At 42.2% G+C, this 14,626-nt stretch overlaps 1 pseudogene; it reads right to left on the reverse strand.

The window, feature by feature from the left end:
• Positions 1 to 5,569: 5,569 nt before the first annotated feature.
• Positions 5,570 to 11,998, reverse strand: LOC124696980 (annotated as a pseudogene).
• Positions 11,999 to 14,626: the final 2,628 nt, after the last annotated feature.

Here is a 14,626-nt window from a genome sequence, read left to right on the forward strand (position 1 = left end):
CCCATTTGATCAAATGTGGACCCCACGTACAAAATGGGCCGGCCGATAGCGAGGAAAGTGGGACCCACATGCTAATTGGGCCGGCCCACTAACTTCTTGGGCGGCCCGGTTGCTTTAATGTGGACCCCACTTTGTAAATGGGCGGCCCGATAATAGGAAAGTGGGTCCCACATGTCTTGTGGGCCGGCCCTTTGCACTGTTGGCCAGGTCAAACGAGTGCATTCGGCCGGCCCACATGCTTAGTGGGCGGCCCATTAAAGTTTTGACCGATCAACCTTAGAGGTTAGGCCCGGCCCACGTAACTAATGGACCGGCCCGGCTATATAGTTGACCGGTCAAACTAAGTCGGCTGGCCCGGCCACGCAAACTTAATGGGCCGGCCCGCTTAAGACGTGGCGGGCCTCGTGTGGGCCTACCATCTACCACGGGGTTTCAGCCGGTTAACGCCGGTACTTGCCGGTTAACGTCGTACGCCACGTGTCGGTTTGCATGACGTCGGCGGTCCAACGGGCTCCCGGAAACACTTGGGCAACGGTCCGATTTTCCGTGGCGGAAGGACGCCCAAGCGCGACGGACCGAAAAAATCGTCGTAGGACTTTGCACGACGCAGTTTCCTACAACAGAACCCATATCGTCGGGTTAGGCCCATAGGCGACGAAAAATACCCCTTAGCGGACGATTTTGAGACGTTGTCTATCAGAACTTTTCTTGTAGTGTCTTGAGGTTCCCAACGGACGTGTCGACTGCACGCATCAACGACCACGACGACGATGCCTACGCCGCCTACGACGATGAGGACGACTACATCGAGGCGCTCGTGTACCACAACGAGGAGGTGAAGGACGACAGCGACGACTACGTCGCGGCCGTCTTCCACGAATGGCAGCAGGCCGCGGCGGAGGGCCGCGTTTTCGAGTTCCTGGAGAACATGACGGACGACGAGATGGCGAAGCTCGGCGTCCTCGTCTCCGAGAACGACGTGCCTGTGCAGCCGCTGCTGCCCCGGTACGCCACTAGCGTCATGCCGCCGGGCCTGTCGGAGGATGAAGCCCTTCGGCTGGCACTACAGGACTCCGCGGCGCCACAACCGCAGCCCTGGGCAGCGCCTCCACCGCCGCCACAGCCGCAGCTCTGGGCGCCTCCATCGCCGCCACAGCCGCAGCCCTGGGCGCCTCCTCCACCGCCGCCACAACCATACCCCTGGGCGCCTCCGCCGCCGCCACGACCCGCGGCTACGGGCGCCTCCACCGCCGCAGCCACCGGGCGCCTCCTCCACCTCCGGCATCGGCCGGCGCGCCCGGCGTACGCTCCCCCGGATGGCAACTGGCCGTGGGTGATACCGGAGCTCATCGTGCTCGACAGCGACGAGGAGCAGCAGTATTAGGGTTTTTTTCATGTTTTAATTATGTAAATTATGTTTCATGTATTAAAAAAATGATCCGGCCCAAAAAAATGCGTCGTGCCGCTGAAGCCACCCCCCGACGCAAACGGACGCGCGGTCGATTTCGACCATTTCAGCCGACGCAAACGGACGCGCGCGGACGCTAAAATGCGTCGCGCCGCTGGAGATGCCCTTAGCTCAACAGGGCAAGGTAGGGCGGCTATCCTCGAAAAGTGTTTTTAGCTCCCGAGCTCCAGTGCTCTCGCTATGTTAAAAAAAATATATATATATATTTTTACAAGTTATAAAATCATGAAAATAATTCTGAAGAATGTCATTGATACATCCCACAATCATGCAAAATCCCAATCCGAAATTCTTTTTATTGCGAGCTAGAGAAAAATGACAAAATCTGATATGTTTTTGAGATTTGAAAATGACTACTCAGATCTACAATTTTGTCATTTTTGTGTAGCTCAAAATATTAAGTATTTGAAATTGATTTTTTGCACGTTTGTGGGATACATCATTGTCTATGTGTGAATTTTTTCAGATTTTTTTGAAACACAAAAATATGATTTTATTTATTTATTTTTTAAACGAGATCACTGGTGTTCATGTGCACCGAATCTCTGTCCGGCCAACCTTCCTTGATTTTTAGCGAAACATTTCTGAATAATGTGAATGGTCATATGTTTCAAGAGAAATCTGTACGAGAAAAATATACCTGTTATAGTAAACACTACGCAAAACCAACTTTGAAACGAAAACAGTGACTAGGTCTAGTCTAGTTGAAACAAAGTATTTCACTTTACAGTATCTAATTCTCGGTCTAACAAAACCAGACTATAAACAGTGTACTAGGTGTGGTATTTTGCCCGGCTTGTGGGTTCAGGTGAAACCAACTTTAGGTATGGGATGGGTTGTGCTTTATGTTTCTGCTTTGGCCGCGTATATTTTATTACTCTAAGATTCTAATTATATTGGTCCAGTTAATGTATTTGGTTTAGGATATCAGGAAAATGTTTTCTCAACTGTAGAAACAATGGTTCAGAGCCCCTCTTTAAATATGTCAATTTGCACGGAAAGTGACATCACAGTCGAGTATGGATAAAATGCTAAAAAAAATTAGGGAAGAGGCCATGTCGAGAAACTATGGAAGACACTAGGTCAAAAAAAAATGAAGAAAACACCATGTCACTATTGATTATTTTGTACGGACTTAGTAGTCGTCTTCTTTTTAGCATCCGCCTCTCAATGGTTCTTCGTTCGACGACGAGATCTTTTTCAGGACGTCAATGATGATGCTGGAAGATTACAGTTTTCTACGTATGGACCTTCAGATCTTACTTTACAGGATTGATTTCAGATCTTTTCTCATGGTTATCGCGGGGAGGATTGTCCTCGCAATATTTGTCCCAGCTGCTACGTCTTCGACAATCGTGAGCGTATTCTCGACTCCCCTACAACATCGACCAAACTGTTCGGTTGCTTTTCTCCTGCATACTGGTGTTCGTTGCTTGACTACTTTAATGGTTGTACGCGTACACGTCGTCTTGGCATTGCAGTTCAAATTAAAATTATGAAAGAATCTTCGTTGATATTTATAGGTTTGTCATTTGGTATCTACGTTTGGTTGCCTTCTAGAAAAATACAAAACTGTGTAATTGAGGGAAAAAAGAGTTTAAAGATATCGAATATTTGATCGTTTCTTTTACACTTTATTTTGTAATTGCGGGAGACGGCTCGTGTATATCTACCGTATACTATTTGATATATATATGTTATTGATTATCAAAAGAAAACTATATACTATATGTAATAATGCCTTAGGACTATTTTAATATTTGCATAGCTTTTTAAGAATTTGCCCAGGCCTCAAATTATTTCCATCCTCCGGCACTTCGAGCATGTGTTCACGGTGGCACATATCTTTGGCCGTACGTCATGCATAGAGAAAGAAAACACAAACCACCTTGATGATAGGGAAATAATAGGTGAGGTGACTTGCCTGGGCTATCGTGGCAAATGCAGAGAGCTCGCTTGTACGTGTAGATGCCGCAGTTGTGTGCCGCCCCCCAGGCATATGGTCAACCCTTGGCGACTGCCTTGATCGATGGATCACGGAGTAGCACGTACTCCATTCATATTTTTAGCTTGGGGTTTGTCCTTGGAGGCTTGGAACCAAATTAATCTTGCCGATGGCACTACGGCAGTGCAGTTAAAGTGGGAAGGACAGAAAGGAAAACGGAAACAAAAAAGATTAACTGTACTCATGCTACTACTACTTCAGATAAGTCATCAAGGATCGTTCGCAAAAAAGAAGATAAGTCATCAAGGATATAGTTTTCGTTACAAGTGGGGAGAATCCAGCTGTTGTTCAAAAAGGATATAGTTTTCGTTTTGTCCTTAGGACATTGAAAAGAGGAGCCGAAATCAGCGGCTCAACTCGTCTTCAAATGCCGGTATTCAGTGAGAATTTGGAAAGCTTTAAAGATACCTCACCCTCTCGAGAGGCCAGAGGAAGAAAGCTTTGGTTGTTTGTCTTGAATAATTAAAAGAAAATTCAAGTGTGTGCAGGAATACGTACGTTAAGAAGCACCTTTATGGCCAGTACTTCAGTATGTGTGGGAACACATACGTTAAGAAACACATTCATACTCCATATGTTTCATGAAACATGTTTAAGATTTATCTAACTTCAAATGTATCTAGACACTAAATAGTACTAGATACATCTCAATTTCAACAAACCTTCGATATTTTCTTCAAATAACGCATGCATGTTTCTCCATGCACTGATCATGGCTATGATACACTTCTTCTAGTATATCACATTATATGGAACACATACAGTATAACAATAAGGCACGACCACGAACTGATCCACTTGTGTCCATAAAGATTTCGTTACGTGCATTGAAAGTACCACTGCTATCCGGTGAAAACCAATTAAGTTACAGTGTAAACCAGTAAACATCCAGAGGAAACTATATTTCAAAGTCTCGGAAAATTCCGAGAATAATATACTAGTATGTTGGAGAGGTGAGGTTCTACAAGGATGTGAGATTTCAACTTCAAAGTGAAATTCATTTGGGACGTATGGAAAAAATCAATTCAGCAATGAGTAGTAACAGATAGTACAACACTATTCATGTATCACAAATAAATATGAGTTTCAATACAAGTTTTACATGTTCACATAACATCATCTTTCTAATACACCATATTTTTATAGAATTTTTCAAAAGCTTGTAAATGATTTTTTCATTATAACTTGCTTACTACATAATACTTCATATCCCCCTATCCTGAGCTAACGGTGACAGCAGAAGCCGTGACAGAAAGCAAAACAAGCAATACTATAGGGTTGAAAATCTAAGATTTTAAATCGGGCGACGACGACGCTTGTGAACTGTTTTCTTCTTAGAGGCGTCGCTTTTGGAGGAGCTAGATTTCTGGTGCTAGATTTCTGGTGCTGACTTGGTGGTATTAATATTGGTGCTAACTTTGTGGTGTTAGTATTGTTGCTTCAAGAAATATATCATTATAGCTAGATTTTTTTTTATTATAATTTTTGTTGTTGTGTGCATCCGTAATGCCGCTAAGAGGCTAAGTGTAATTGGTATCGACGTATGCTCTTTGTCCAAAAAAATTCTAACTTGGTTTCTACAGAGTACTTCGTATCCCTCTATCCTGAGCTAACCGTACCAGGAGAAGCCCTGACGCAAAGCAGAACAAGCAATAATACAGTACACGGCATCACAGAACCAGAACAAGCCCGAACGAGATACTACATCACAATTTGTGTCCCAAGCAAAGCCCAACACCAGGCAAGAAAGGTTGGCACCTACACTGTAAACACAGCGTCTGAGCCACCTTTCCGGGACGCATCATTTGGTACCAGAAAGGGAGAGCAATCATCACATGCCCAGCAAACCGGATTTGCATGCAATTGTCTGAAACCACACGAGAAAAGTGTTGCCCTACCAAGCTGCTCCCAACTGAAAGGAAGATGAGGTGATTGATAAACCCACATTCCAGCCTGTATGAATCTTCCACCTCCAAGTCAAATGGACCTCATCTCCTTGATTGGCTCCACCACCAGATCAGTCGACCATGGTCTAGCATCGTATCAACGGGGTCTGGGGCAGTCTGGATATTTGCAGAAAATAAAGCATGCATGACTGAGTTCCGGAAACGATATTCCAACCTCCAAGGGTATGTGGGATTCTTAGGAGAGGGGCGCTGTTGGTGCATTGTGGCTAACATTGTTCCAGGAACACGAGCTGATGAGACCCGGGGGAAACTGCTGTTAATCAAACTACAGTAGGCATGTACAGTAGAAACGACCAGACGGCAGATGCACTCTGCAGCAATGCTGGGCGGAGAAGCTCCGAGCAGCATCAGGACTGGGCCATCTGCACAGTAACATGAAGGGAGTCAGAATTTGATGGAGCAGCAAACATCATTGGTTAATTGTTTCTTAGTATTAGCTCGATAAAAATACAATAGTCTTTCACTGCCAAGGGCATTAAATTCAACCTTCACCTGAAGGAGCTTTGGTGTTAAGAGTAATATACACTACCCTAGTGACAAAACAGGCACCAACGGATAATTCCAAGTATATTTGACTTGCTTCATGTTTTATTATGGCGGTCGTTATAATTTGGTCAGATCTAATCTTCTGTTCGTGAACCCGATAGTGGTGCATCTGTCTAACATAAATAAATGTATGTTCCTAAATTTGCAGGAAGACCAACTCAACAACTACATAATATTCGAGCAAAAGACCATTTATGGAAGAGGTTGATTTCCTAATGGGTCTTTTACTAGATGTTCTTTTCACTTGAAATCTAAGCATGATGCGACATTGATGCAAACAAGAAAAAAATCCGTATATGTGGAGTACATAACCAAAACTAACAAATGATGGCGGTTAATTTATTTCCCATTTCCAGGCTTCATTTACACAGTGATGGTTGCCCTTAAATATAGTTATCATTGAAAACAAAGCTTAAACTGAAGAAAAATTGTTCTATTTTTTGGTCCTTATGTGCACAGCAAAATGCGAACAAAGGCGGATTCTGAATGGAGCACAAAGGCAGTAGAAATTTCACAATGCAGAACCTGTTGCTTAACCATAATTTTATCAAGAAGGCTTCCAGAATGAGGGAGCTTCTTAACTTTAGAAAACAGAAACAATAGATGAAACAGAGCTCAAATTATCTATATATAAGCAGTAAAACCAAAACGATATATCTATTGGTACTATGTCATTAAGATCAAACACAACACTGGGTCCATCATTGGCAACAAGCAGTCAATCACTATGCCACATGGTGTTTTGGTATCACAAAGCTAGACTGGTTCCCACTTGGTTATTGAGTTCAAACTCATCAACATCACGTTGCATTGTTGCTTGTTTCTGGCATAACATGAGAACACAGAGATTTGAAGACTTTTTTTGCATGGCTTCAAATATTATTCAATAACTAATCTCTCCAGTGATGAAAGGGTGACACTTTTAACTTGTCAGATTTCAGTAAGATACCACTTTGACAGTTACAGGATTATTTATGACGAGCAAACTTAATATATCTAAATTGAATATTCCAGCCAATAACTTTGATCAAAATAATATGGGTTGACTGGGGGACTCATGCATGAGTTAGTGCAAATAACAAGAAAAATGTGCCTTTCAAAAATAATAATGTTCAAACCTTAAGTCTAATGATTTTATTAAAAAAAATCTCAATTTCGCATTTTAACCAACCATTTACTGATGAATTATAAAACATGTATTAACACGTGAAAAGAAGCACATTTGAACATGTAACTGATAACTCAAAGACTAGGCTGTTACCAGTTCCATAATATTTCTGTTCTTTATTGTCATCGATGATGCTTCAGCGAAAGCTTGTGCAGCTTGGGCATCTGCTTCTGCTGCCTCTGCTTCTCTTGCTGCTGCTTCAGCTTCAACCATGAGAGCCTCTGCCTCTGCAACTGCACAGGCAGCAGTGTATGCAGCCTCTTCTGCAGTCATGGTTGCCATACGAGCCAATTCAGCATCAACTTGAGATATCGTTAGGGTTTTACTATCATCTCTCTCTAGTCCGCGGGACTCTCTTTGTACGTCTTCCAGAAGCAGCATTTTGGGGCTACGTTCCTCAGAGTACAGTGAATCAGGTGCAATCCTGTACTTCCGGTTCACCTGCAATATTCATGAGTGGAATGCTAAAATTGCATGTACTTTATACTCTATAGTCTACACTCAGTCCATGGTTGCAATATTCATGAGTAACTATAGTCCAGAGAGAAATAACGATCAGTCCATTGTCATGTATTAAGCCACGTCACATGCCCGCGAAATATCAAATATGTAGAACCAAGCAGCTTGTGACTGGCTCGAAAAAAAATGCATTAAGAGATAAGTCATAAACAACGAAAAGCCCAGCAACCATAAAATCACTTTCAGCATTTTATACAAGTAAATTACGAACTTGCAGCACAAACATATGCGATGGTAGTGAAACATGCAAATACTAATACTCGCAAGGGACTCGCATCTGCTGCCTTGCTCACACCATGGCTGATCTGGAAACAAAGGAATGAGTGCATCTTTGAAGGTGCACAGCCATCTGTCCAAAGCCTGGTTGCCAGAATAAAGGATGAGGGGCTAGGGCCGGCGCCAAAGGTCTAGAGGTAGTTCTGCCATCAACCTGGGATGTCCACTAAATACCTGTAACTCTGTTGTAATATGCCTCCTAGGAGGATTGTAAACCTCTATCTTTTCAATAAAATGGAACGCAATAGTCTTTTGCGTTTTCACGAAAAAAACTTGCAAATACTGGAAACAATTGATTGATTCTGCTTTAGCAAATCTGATAGGCCAACATGCCATCGATTGTCCAGTTGAAATAATTATGCTAGCATTGCAGGTTTCTCATTAAGCGGGTTGTACAGAAGGAATTACTTGAAGTTATTGCATGTGGTATCTTCGAGTAGTTTCGCCTCAATCATAAATACTGTACTAGCTTTATTTCCTCTGTAAAAGCAAAAATATGCAGTTGAGAAGTAAAGTGGGGTTACCTGTATTAATTTTCCACTGGTGGTCAAGTCCTTCAGTTTTGCAGACAATATGTGATCAAAATCACTAGGTGGCCAGTATTCCTCCTATATGGAATATCATTAATAATTAATAAAGTTATCACATGAAAGCAAACAAGAGAAAGTGTGAACAGGTGCGAGGTCAGAAAAGAAGAACAGTCTGGTTCTGTTTTACTGGTCAGTTCTAGCATGCTATCCAAACCTTGGTTTGGGAAGACATCAGCTGAAAGGTGTTAGGGACTCACTTTATTGTGGATTCTATAAATTGCTATCTATGAGCTCATTTATATACAATAGAATCAGGTTACATGTAGTTGTTGTTTTGGTAAACAAACTGTCTTCCCTTAGAATTTCATTTCAGGAGTACCCGTTATTCTGACGAAACTATAATTTTATTCCTTCTTTGTGGTACTGGCCCATGGGCACCAAACCCTCTCCAAAAACTATCCAATAGACTAAAGAGTTTTGGTTGAGTTGAAACACATAATCCATAGATAAGAAGCTCTCCTGCTAAGTACAACTTTTGGTTGACTAAATGGAATAAATGAAAATGAAAATTAACAAACGTAACATTCCCCTAAAATATGTTTAAAGTAGATAAGCAAGATATCATTTTTTTTGAAACAGAAGATGCCACTAAGAGATTTCATTTACAGACGGATCAAAAAATAATATACCTTTAGTGATAGAAAAAAACAGAACAGTGATACAAACCTCTATGTAATTAGCAATAGTAGTTTGAGTGCGACCCTGTAGGCTCATTCAAGTTCTTTACAGACTCCAATATGATATTGTTTAGCCTGCAGGAAAGCCAAAAAATCTAAGTGAAGGATCCATAATATCTTTTTTTTCTTGGATAGAACTGTGAGAACGCTTAATGAATTTATGAATTAGAATAGCACACATATAATTACCTTGAGCGAGGTCTCTTTGCAATTGAACTATTCCACACTTGACTAGACACTGATGTCATAGGTTTTTGTTCAACAATTTCATCATCAACATCAGAAGTAATTGTGCTGTTTGCAATCTGGTGATCGGTATTCTTAGGAGTAGCTTGATTCTTTTTAGTGGTACTCCTTCCCTTCTCCAGAGAACCACATCCGGGGAAAAGTACATTGATGTTGCGCCACTTGTCCTGAGAAGTAATTCACAGAAAAAAGGGCATGCAAATTTAATAAATGAAGATGTTTTCTGGTTTTTTTTATGAAATGATATCTGGAACTTTAACATATATAGCACATGATTTCAAAGAACAGAAATTTCAGAACGACCCTTGTTGAAGAGAACTCAAGAGAAGTGGTGGGAATTAAACAGTTCTAACCTTCAAGTCCACATTCGAGCGGTAGCGCAAGATGGAGCTAAATTTTGGATCTTTCAGTATCATGCGCCAATTTCCCACTCCATGCTTTGCTATTCCAGCTCTAAGAGCAGCATCTTCCTCAGAAGTCCACCTTTGTTTGGGAGCTCCCATGCTTAGGCCCTCTCCCGTCAAATACAATACAAAACAAATGTGCACCTTCTAACCTGAACATATTCAACCAGAACACTGTAAATGCTTGCAGAGGAAACTACTGCAAGGAAATGGTGCTAGATTCCATTCAGAGAATGCTGGATATTATTCTTAATCTCAGGATTGCCCAAAATTCAACATGTGCAAAAATACCAAACAGATATAAGAAAATTAAATACATGTATTACATCCATCAATTCTTGGTCAAAGCAACAAACTAGGTTTATACCAACTATAATGTACCAAACAATGGGGGATAGGACGAACTTTCATGTGAAATCTAGGTAAATCAAGAGTCATTTAAAGAATATTTTACGTTCTTAAATCAGAGACATTCTATTGTCTTTCTTTGAGAAATATGGCCCATCATTTCCTTAATGATACACATTTGAGTCATGGTGGTATATTAATTCTAGACGAACAATAGCGATTATAATATGGCCAAACAAAACTCCAAACTGGGTTACACCTCCAAACATTAGTTTATTGGAAATAATTTGAGGATCCAAAACATGTGCAAGGTTTAATACATCTTCGGATAATCTTGTTTGATGATTATGATTGTGAACATCGTATGATGCAATGGTTGCGATGATACACCTAAGGGATTCAAACAAACCATGAGGATTACCAGTAGAGAATGCAAGACATAATGGTGTTACTCGCTTGATGCTGGGGAATCCAAACAGACAAAAGTAGTACTAATAAGAGTAATAACAACGGGCATTTTGCAAAGCTAGAATTTGTTGCACTATCACTGTTTCTAACTGAATTTCTTTGTGAAACCATTCTGAAATAGCTCCAAATATTACCGAAGCACTGGAAAAGCACCATTTCTTCCTAGCAACGTAAGTTCCTGTTAGACTGTTAGTCAAACTGAACAAAATATCTGGGTAGAAACTGATAAGTATCGGACCCTTATGGCCCATCCGTCATCAAAAATATAAATTTGACTGTGGTATCTCAATGACTGGTATGGACTACTATGACCACGCCATATCGTCACATAAAAGGTGGCAATGTGATTGTCTAACTATTTCTCTCCTAGTGCACTAGAATCACAGAGAAAGTTAAATCCATGTCTATGGCTTCAGAGGATAGAACGTTAGAGAGACTGACACTGCCAAGAGAAAAGGGGAAGCCCATGGAGTCAGAAAAATGCAACCTATGTTCCACACAAAACCATCTTGATGCACAGCACCTTTCATTCCACTAAATCTTATTGCTGAATGTTATATCCGTCACAATTGATCATATTTTTGGGAAGGAGGTTTTCTAATTTGGTGTTTGAACCTTTGTGGAGTAGAACGTACATACGCAATGTGCAGGTACATATGAAACAAACTCATTCCACCAATGTTTATTTTTTCTACACACTGCTAATGTGCATGAATTTTTACAGGTCATTTTTTTCTGAAGAAACAGCTACTACAGAAATACAAGGGATGATGTGTCCACAATCACATCGCAATCGCAGGGAAATGCAAGATGCTGTTTTTTCAGTCTGATCTAAAGCAGCTAAGCTGGACATAATAATCGCATTTGTCAACAACTCAACATCAAACTTCGCAAGTGCGCATCGAACTTAGTACAGACCATTCCGCAAAAAAAAGAACTTAGTACAGACCGAGGGTTACTATCCGCTTCCGCTGGTCGGCTCCTATGTTCAGACCACGTTAATCGCGACCAAGAACTACGGGAGGTATATGCGGATGCTCACCTCGCGATTCCCCAGCCAACAATTGTATCCACAAAAATCCCAGGGAAAAGATAGCCCAAATAGCCGGAGCGGATTGGGGGAAAGAAAGCATGTGTACTAGGGAAAACGCGAGTTGTTCCAATCCGAGGAGGAAAGTGAGAAATTTGTTGCGAGGATCGTCAACGAGATAGTACCTTGGCGGCTGCTCGCTGGCATTGGGCGAGCTTGGGCTGGAAGAGGGCACGAGACGAGGGCAGAGAGGAATGAACAGCAACCAGCGAAGGGGAAATTTTAGAGGGTTTTTTTTTGGGGGGTCTTTGTCAGTCAGTCCACTATGCACACACCTGGGCAAAACTCGGGCCGGGCCGGGGTTTGGTCCAAGCCCGAAAAGCCCGAAGCTAAAATGTCAAGCCTGAACCTAGGATAAAGTTGAGCCAAAAGGTCCCGATTCAGGATAAATTCATGAGAACCCGGCCCGACCGTTGGGCCTACAAATCGAGCCCGAACTTGGCCCGAACTGGCAAAAGCCTGGCCCAACCCGACAAGCCCGGCCCAAACCGTGCCTAAATCGCAAAATCTGCAAGCCCGAGCCTGGCCCGGCCCGACATTCGGGCTCAAAAATCAAGCCCGAACCGGCCTAAAGGGCAAGCCCGACCTAGCCCGGCCCGGGATTTTCGGGCCGGGCTGCCCATGCCCAGCTGTATGCACAACTAACTTCCTTCTCGGACATCATTAAATCTCAGTTGCAACTCATGTTGCAAGTAATAACTAGCATGAATCACGAAGCAAGTTTAACAGTTCGAACAATTTTTCTTAACTGCATCCTCGCTTGCAACTGAAAAAAATCTCAGTTACAACTCCACTTGCAACTAAAAAAACGAGTTGCAACTTAACTTGCAACTCGTGTACACAAATCACGATGCAATCAACCACAAACTTAGTTCTTAGCTAGTTGAGAACTATTAAATCTTTTTTATGATGGGCAATTCACAAAGTATTGAACTTCAGATGTACATAGCCGTACAAAATGACATAAATATCCAGAAGACCGAAGTTCAAATAAAGTAAAGTAAAACAGGTTTGTGACGAAAGAGGGCCAATCCTTAGATTCAACCAATGTTGGGAAAAATGTTCCTCGCCATATCCTTCAACCATGTAAACATTCTCCGTAAAGAGGTCGCGATGCTCCACACGTTGTAGAGGTGACCATAAATGGAGTGTACTTGTGCACCGATAGATGACATGCATCATAGAAGACATCTTATTATTAAAAACATTGTCATTTCTACATAATCACAGCGGCCAAATAATGGCAATCGCTCTCACCCTAATAAGTAGTTTAAACCTATTGTTCACATTTTTAAGCCAGTGCCGAATATATTCGCAACACTACATGGTGGATACAAAATAGAACCTATCTGGATGGCTAATCACATAGATCTCGCAAATTTACACACGAAGAATAAATGCTTAGTTTCGTCGCGATGACAAAAAACATACTTTCTTCCCTGCCAATTACGTTTTGCAAAAGTTATCCTTCGTGAGAATCACCACATGACCAAGATACCACGCAGATACTTTTGCTTTCAGTGTTATCTTCATCTTCCAAAAAACTATCGATAGATAAATCAGGTTGGCTTAAGGCATTATACATGGAAGCCACTGAGAATGTACCACTTCTAGTAAGATTCCACCGAAACACATCGGGCCCATGCGGATGTACTGAATCTAAACGTTGTAACAACTCATCTCATGATTTTCGTTGAGGCCTAGTGAGACTTCTTCTGAAAGACACATTTGGTGCGAAAGTTTTTGAATGACCAAGGATCGCCTAGAGGGGGTGAATAGGCCGTTACAAAAACTTCTACTTGAGGGCTTGAACAAATGCGAAATAAGACTATGTTTTACTTGTCAAGCACAAAGCTTAAAAACTAGGCTTTGCCTATGTGCACCAGCAACATATGCTAAGGAAGATAAGCAACAAGGTGATAGCAATGTATATAGAACATCAAGCACGAAGGCTATCACAATGTAAAGTGCATAAGTAAAGGAGCTTGGGTTGAGAAGTAACCGAGGCATGCGGAGACGACGATGTATCCCCAAGTTCACACCCTTGCGGCTGTTACTCTCTGTTGGAGCGGTGTGGAGGTGAAAGGATCGTATGCCGCACCTAGAGAGGGGGTTGAATAGGTGCTAACCAATTTTTAGTTCTTTTCGATTTAGGCTTGACACAAAGGTAAATTCTCTAGATATGCAACTATGTGAATTTACCTATATGACAAGATCAACTACTAGACAATATATAGCAAGACAATATATAGGGAAGCTAATAAGGATAGAGGTAACCGAGAGTGGAGCACGCGGAGACACGGAGATGATTCCCGTAGTTCCTTCCCTTTGACAGGAAGTACGTCTACGTTTGGAGGAGTGTGGTCGCTACGAAAGCCAGACCAACGCCACGAAGGCTTCACTCAGGTCTCCTGTGAGCAACGCCACAAAGGCCTAGCCCACTTCCACTAAGGTATTTCCTCGAGGCGGAAATCGGGCCTTTACAAGGTTCTTGTGGCACACATCCACAACCGAATTGGAGGCTCCCAATATCTGTAACAACACAACAACAAGAACAAATCAACCACAAACAACTAGGGTTTCCAAAAGAGCAACACTAGCAAGGGGGCCCTCAACAAAATGAGGGGGAAATGCAAATCGCTTTGGTGAAGATGTAGATCGGGGTCTTCTCCTTCGATTCTCCAAAGCTCAAGAGATTTGGGTGGTTGAGAGAGGAGATCTGACGATTTTGGTGTTCTTGGTGGCTCAGCAATGGTGGAACCAGTCTTGAGGGTTTGAGCAGCTTTCTGAGGTAGGAGAAGGGTTCCTTATATACCCCTCCACCAAATCTGCCCATTGGGACGTCTTCAGCGGC

Source organism: Lolium rigidum, chromosome 3 (assembly GCF_022539505.1).
Source record: "Lolium rigidum isolate FL_2022 chromosome 3, APGP_CSIRO_Lrig_0.1, whole genome shotgun sequence".
Taxonomy (NCBI): domain Eukaryota; kingdom Viridiplantae; phylum Streptophyta; class Magnoliopsida; order Poales; family Poaceae; genus Lolium; species Lolium rigidum.